This window comes from Lacerta agilis, chromosome 3 (genome assembly GCF_009819535.1).
Source record: "Lacerta agilis isolate rLacAgi1 chromosome 3, rLacAgi1.pri, whole genome shotgun sequence".
NCBI classification, from domain to species: Eukaryota; Metazoa; Chordata; class Lepidosauria; order Squamata; family Lacertidae; genus Lacerta; species Lacerta agilis.
Window position 1 is genome coordinate 107,969,123 of NC_046314.1, and position 7,268 is coordinate 107,976,390.

The 7,268-nt window shown below is 47.0% G+C and overlaps 1 protein-coding gene across 3 annotated transcripts in view; it reads right to left on the minus strand.

The window, feature by feature from the left end:
* The window catches only part of EFEMP1 (EGF containing fibulin extracellular matrix protein 1), a 56,928-nt gene extending 50,170 nt beyond the window's left edge, over positions 1–6,758 (minus strand). The window contains exon 1 of one of the 3 annotated variants that reach the window (XM_033145118.1): positions 6,538–6,758. The gene's annotated coding sequence lies outside the window, so the exon portion shown is untranslated. The remainder of the gene's footprint in view (positions 1–6,537) is intronic. The other 2 variants (XM_033145119.1, XM_033145117.1) reach the window with 2 other exon arrangements.
* Positions 6,759–7,268: the final 510 nt, after the last annotated feature.

A 7,268-nucleotide genomic window follows, 5' to 3' on the forward strand; every position in this document is an offset into this window, starting at 1 on the left:
GGTACCTGGGGGCAAAAATTTTTTTGTCACACCCCCCCCCCCAGGCATGGGAAGGTCAGGTGGTACCCGGTGCGGAAAATTTCTTGTCAACCCCCCCCATTGATTCCCCCCCCGCAAAAATGGTTTTACGTTATTTCATATTTTCTTACAAAGGAATAATAACAAGTAATAATTTAAAAAAACTTTTATTTATATCCCACCCTCCCTGGCCGAAGTCGGGCTCAGGGTGGCTAACATCAGATACATAACATTGGTATAAAATCAAACAATAATTAAATTACCTCCTAAAAACATCTCAAAATCAAAGTCTAATCAGATGGCTTTCCACAGGGTTAGGGTTGGGAACAACAGTAAGTGTTCTCTGAACTGAAATTTCAGCCTTCATGACATAGGAAAACAGCCAAGTGAACAGCTATTTTGGTGGAGGAGGGTCAGGATATTAACCGATATGCATGAAGTTTCATATATAGCTATATAATCCCTAGTATAGTAAGATAAGACCTTCGGAGCAGGCATTAAAAAAAATTCAATTTTTTTTCCCCCAAAATAAAAATTCAATTCCCCCCCCCCCAAAAAAATTGTTCCTTCATAATTTGTCACCCCCTCCACTATGGAACCCGGGGTGGCCCACCCCCCTTGCTACACCCCTGGGGAGGGGGTCCTGATTGGCTGAGGACCCCCCCCCCCCAATCCTTGCATGGTACAGCACAATTCATTTATGCTAATATGTCCTCTTCACAGACATGCTCAAAGGTCAACCAGCAGGGAGCATGGACTTGAATTCTTTCGATGCACAAGAAGGCTTGAATGAAGGCCCCATATTATAAGTGTCATCAAACTGCTTTCCTTTCTCAAGAAAAGGAATAGGGGAAGATAATTAGGGTGGTGTGAGCTGAGGGATGTTTCAAGAAGTACATGCAAATAAGCTTTTTTTTTGGGGGGGGTTATCCCCTTGTGGTGGATAGCGCTGTCAGTAGAGCATGAGACTCTTAATTTCAAGGTTCCAGCCTCACGTTGGGCAAAAGATTCTTGCATTGCAGGGGGTTGGACTAGATGACCCTCGTGGTCCCTTCCAGCGCTAAAATTGTATGATTCTATGGGATGCCTCTCGGTGAACACATCCTATAGAAGGAACCGCCTTGTCCCAACCAACTCAGCACGTAAGCATGGGAACTGCTTCCCTATGATGCAAGTTCATGTCTTGTAAACAAAGCAACCACATTGGCAAGGCTAACTGTTTGGGCTTCCCCTCTCCTGGATAACTGCCCTTCCACCTGGACCTGCATCAACTGGCCGCTGCAAATGACGGCACGATGGAGAAAACAGCTCCTGCCCCACTGCTGGGGGTATGTGTGGCACAAGGGCCTATATACAACCAGACAGCCCCACTTTATGGAACAGCTATGCACTGCTCTCTCTGCTTTGCCGAAGTGTGAAAACTTTTTAATTCTTAAAAGCCATTCCAGGTCTATTTGATGGCTTCGTTTTCATCCGCGCTGGTGCTTAATACTGATTTTCATTTACAGGTAGGTAGGCGTGTTGGTCTGCCATAGTCAAAACAAAACAAAATAAAAAAATTCCTTCCAGTAGCACCTTAGAGACCAAATAAGTTTGTTCTTGGTATGAGCTTTCGTGTGCATGCACACTTCTTCAGATACTTAAATTGACTTGCTGTTGGTTTCACGTTATTTCAGAGGTTGGTTCTGTTTTTGAATTTTTGTTTGTGGGGAGGGGCATTTTACAGAAATAAAACGGCAGCAGGGAAACGTAAAACGAGAACATCCAGTAACCTGGCTACCACATAAGAATCTCAGTCTTCAGCATGGCCATCTGAATCCACCTGAAAGAAAAACCTTAAAGAACCTTTGTATCTGTAAGACTGTAAGCAAATTCTCTTCCTGCTCAATGTACACTTAAGGCAAGATCCAACGTCACCATGTGGTATTCTCAGAAGCTGCTACACCCCCCCAAAAGTGTTCAAGACCCCCAATTCTATTCCCCACTTCCATACACTCCAACATTTCTTCAATGCAAATAGGGACGTCCCATTCCATAATGATAATTTTACTGTTTATACCCCACACATCTTATGGGGTTGCCGCAGCTTCCAACATATATAAAAAACATAATTAAACATTAAAAAAACTTCTGTACACAGGATTGCCTTCAGACGGTTCGGGGGGTCGGATAACTCCATACCCTCCATCATTTCTCCAATGAAAATAGGGACATCCTAAGGAGAAGTGGGACATTCCGTGTTCAAACCAGAAACAGGGACGGCTTATCTAAATTACGGATGTCCCTGGAAAATAGGGACACTTGGGGGGGGGTGTTTGCATTTCTCCAGGTGGGACGGAAATGTCCCCTCTCTCTGAAACCTTGGGAGTGCCACTGCAGGAGGCAATTCTGATCTAGATGGAACTGTGTTGTGACTCAGTACAATTGAAGAAATTGGAGTTCTTGGTAGAATAATGCAGGAAAAGAAGCTTTAAAGGGCACATCCTCTCTCCACTCCAGCAATGTGCTGGTCCACATTTCCCAGCCTATGTTGCTCCTGAGCCCAATGATGGTGGGAACGGAGGGAGAGAGATCAGGAGAGGTACCGGGGCCTCTTGCGTCCTCTTCCCAAAGTGGCCAACCACAGATGCAATATATAGGAAGTGTAGGAAGCTACCCTATAATCTTCTCTAAACAGCCATCAGCGACCACATAGGATTTTCCCACCAGAAAAGGAATGAGAAGCTGCCTGGTCTTGGAGAGAAAGAGGCTGATGGCAGAATTGGCCTTTTGCTATGTAACCTGTTATGTACTGAGTTGAATAGGATCCAAACTGCAGCAGTCTGATTGGTCCTAGAACAATAGGATTGAGATTGCAGCAGTCTGATTGGTCCCAGAACAATAGGATTGAGATTGCAGCAGTCTGATTGGTCCGCAGGAGCCACCCAATCCAGCTCCAGGTGGAAGTGAATCCACACTCCGATTGGCATACAGGAGTATCCTGGAATTAGCCAATCACGTGGGGCCCATTGTGTAAATAGTGTATGTAAAGCAAACGTTTTGGGGGAACTGCATTCCTCACTACTATGAGCTGAATAAAGAGCATGAAATTCACACTTGACTCCGAGTATATTTCATAACCACTTGCCAGGATCAGGAACAGACCCTCATTATGGGCCAGGTATTACATTTATAGCAACTAAGCTGGCTCCAGGTTTTTGGGGAAGCTGGGCAAAATGTCTCATTTTTTGGGAGGAGCCCACCGACTTTGGGACTTGAGGCAGTGGCAGCAGTGCTGTGCTGAGCAGCTGGGAGCCGCCATGTTAATTTCCCATAATGCCCCTGATGTTGCTTCTTTCTGGGGCATTGTGGGACAGGAACATGGTGACTCCCAGTCAAAAAGGGCTTTGCAGCATCAGCAGCTGCCTAAGGATGCCGTATGATAACACCCCTAAGGTATTTTGAGTGCACACGAGGCGGCAAACCCAGGCCAGCCTCTGCGTAATGTGTGAAAGGGCTCTAAAAAGCGACACAAGAAATCCAGCCTCCGTACCACAGAACCTAGGCATCGCCTTAACTCTCCAACTTCCTGAAATACACAGGACAGCACCTGCCCTTCTTTACCAACGTAATGATGTGAACCATTGAACCCACTTTGCATTCAAATGAACCCCATGACTCGCTTCAGTTGTGACCATTGAACAAGGTCATCCACACGAACATGAATTCCACTCTTATCTCTTGACCTCATGCGCAGAGAACGTCCCATTTAAAAAGTGTTGAGCCTGCAATGGTGGGAGTTTTGAGACAAAACCTTTGAGCATCAATGCCCGAGTCACATATGCCATATCAACTCCTGGTGCTGTTTGTACGAAATGATGATGGTGTACGTGTGAACTTAAGGCATACGGTATTGTGTGTGTGTATCTATCAGTCTATCAACTATGTGTAAGTTGCTTGAAGACTTTCAGGTGACAATCAACTCGTAAGTTTAATAAATGAAAAGTAACTCAAATAGAAAGCGTAAGAAGGTGGGAGAGCTTTGCGTTTAGAAATAAAGCAATGGTTTTGTATTGTGGAGAAGAGTGACCTGCGAGTAACAAAAAGTCCCCTGTTCAAATCTCACCTGCAATAGACACAACTTGTAGGCTGGGATAGCTCAGTCAGTAGAGCACGAGACTCTTAATCTCAGGGTTATGGGTTCGAGCCTCACGTTGGACAAAATATTCCTGCATCACAGGGAGTGGAAAAGATGACCCTCGTGGCCCCTTCCGACTCTAAAATTCTATGATTCTACGATCACACATTAAAAACATAATACATCTCTGTACTGCAGCATCTGCAGCTGGTTCACACCCACATCGCCCTGAAATGCATCTCTAAAACCCTGAACTGCTACACTGGCATATGGTACCTATCTAGGTCCCTCACATTTCCTCCCCCGCTTTTCTCCCCCACCTCTAAAAATTTAAAGCAGGTACAAAGTCTGTGGAACCCCCCTACCCCCAATTGCTGCCAGCTGGAATGCGGAGCTAGCCAGCCCAATGGTCTGCCTCAAGGTAACGTGGATGCATAACCACCAAGTCCTTGCAGCTTATCATTTTAGCTACTTCATCAAGAACTGGTGTCTCTGTGTGTGGAATGTATGGGCACAGAAAGAAATGCATTAAATCTTAGGATCATAGCATTGTAGGGATCCCAAGGATCATCCAGTCCAACCCCCCTGCAATGCAGGAATATGCAGCCATGCTATATGGGGATCGAACCTGCAACCTCGGCGTATAACAGCACCATGCTCTAACCAACTCGCTGGATTTACTGATTTTATTTATTTTATTACCACATCCGTATGCCACTTTCCCTCCAAGGAGCTGAAGGTGGCACACGCCGTTCTTCCCTTTCCCCCATTTTATTCTCACAACGGACCTGTGAGGTAGGCTGGGCTGGGAGGGCGTGACTGGTCCAAGGTTACCCTGCGAGTTTCCTGGCTGAGTGGGGCTTTGAACAGGTGTTTCCCCAATCCCAGTCCAACCCCCTGACCCCTGCGCCACTCTGGCTCTCAGCTACCAGCCAGCCCCTTTATTTTAAGAAAGGTATCCTTCATTAAGTCCAGAAACCTCCCCTCGCCCCAGAGAATAAAGTTCCAGGTTGCCCTCCCCTTTTGGATATTATTATTTTTTGGTATGGCATCGCCTAGTCACCTCTCATCATTCTGATCGATTACAGTGGTGGACTTTGGGCTCTCAGATTCAGAGCCTCTCATTCTCCGTTCTACAGCATTGTTGTGGTTCCCCCTGAAGTGTGGCACCCAGTGCGGCCAAACCAGTTGCGCTATCCTAAAACCGCCTCTGTCTACTACCCCAAACAGACTTGACCCTAAACATATTTGCGTTTCAGAAACTGAAGTCCCGTGAAATGCAACTCCCCAAAATGGTGTTTAAGAACCACAGAGTTCCCACTGCCTGTTCGGTTAAAGGTTTCCATTCCATCAGGGCAGCCTACATAGGAGCAGAAGCCTTTAATTGAATAGGCAGTGGAGCTTCCTTCTGAGTTGCTATTCTTTAGGTTTGCACAGCCAGACAAGGAGTCCAGAGCACTTCCTCCCTCCTTCCCAATTGGTTCTCTCTCTTTCTATAATCTCACGTTACCTCCTGGGCTGGTTAGGGAATAAGGGCAGGATATAAATTTAATATATGTAAAAGCAAACATAAAGAGAGCTGGACCATCAAGAAGGCTGATCGCCGAAGAATTGATGCTTTTGAATTATGGTGCTGGAGGAGACTCTTGAGAGTCCCATGGACTGCAAGAAGATCAAACCTATCCATTCTCAAAGAAATCAGCCCTGAGTGCTCACTAGAAGGACAGATCCTGAAGTTGAGGCTCCAGTACTTTGGCCACCTCATGAGAAGAGAAGACTCCCTAGAAAAGACCCTGATGTTGGGAAAGATGGAGGGCACAAGGAGAAGGGGACGACAGAGGATGAGATGGTTGGACAGTGTTCTTGAAACTACTAACATGAGTTTGGCCAAACTGCGAGAGGCAGTGAAGGATAGGGGTGCCTGGCGTGCTCTGGTCCATGGGGTCACGAAGAGTCGGACACGACTGAACGACTGAACAACAACAAAAGCAAACAACGATTGCTTTTCTCCCCACACCAACCCTAAAATTGTTATTCCCCCTGGACTGGAAGGGTTGTACCCCACCAAGTCCTACGCGCTGAAAACAACACCCTTAAGTCACTCAAGTTTTCCAATGGCTCTAATCGGACTGAGCGGGAGACACGACCCACAAACCACCCCAAGGGGGGGGAATCCCCTACACTCCGCTTGCAAGATTGCAAACTGCATCCACTTCGGCGCACGGAAGATCCTTGCATTGATCCATTTGCACCCGCCAATCTCGGTGCGCCAGAAAGTTTCCCTTGCAAGAATCTGCCCACCTCCCAAGCGAGGAATCACCCCTCTCTCCCTCTTCCGCCGCCGCTGCGTGCCAAGGACCGGTCGGAATCCGAATCTGAATGCTAATCCGGGCGCGCTTTACCTGCACAGCCGCGAGAACGCGATGCCCTTCTTGAAGACCGCAGCTTAGGTGAGGAGGAGGAGGTGGGCTCCCTTCCTGAAGCGAGCCAGGCTGCAAGACTCCCAACTTTGCACAGAGAGAGAAGTTGGAGAGAGCTGATGGAAGCTCCCTCCGCACGGCAGGTTAACCCTGCGCCTCCACTGCGCTCCGTTCACAGATGAAGCGTGTTCCCCGCACCGCCTCCCTTAGCAAAGATCTTTGACAAACTTCCCTGCTACTGTTTGCATCCAATGGACGCCCCCTACCGATCTTCCGCTGACTTGACCCTTTCTAAAAAGAGCCTGATGTCGAAACACAGGGCGGAGAGGTCGCGCGGTGCAAACCCAGATAATTTATTATTTTCATGTTTCATATTTTGTTTTGCACTTCGCACTTCTTCTTTCTATGGAAGGCGCTGCTCAGTAAAGGGATTCCTTTTCAGGGCGCGTTCCAGAAGGGTAGCCCTGCCTTGGTCTGTTTGATAGAATCATAGAACTGTAGAGTTGGAAGGGACCCCCGAGGGTCATCTAGTCCAACCCCACCCCCCCGAAACGCAGCGAAGAGTTCGTGGCACCTTAAAAGACCGGGCACATTTATTAGTGAAGCTTCTTTTCTCTGTTTCACAAAATGTATACATCGCTTGATTGTAAAAGCGACTGCAAGAAAACTCAAAGAGATTGAGATTGGGCAATAAAATTATCAATGAAAACAAC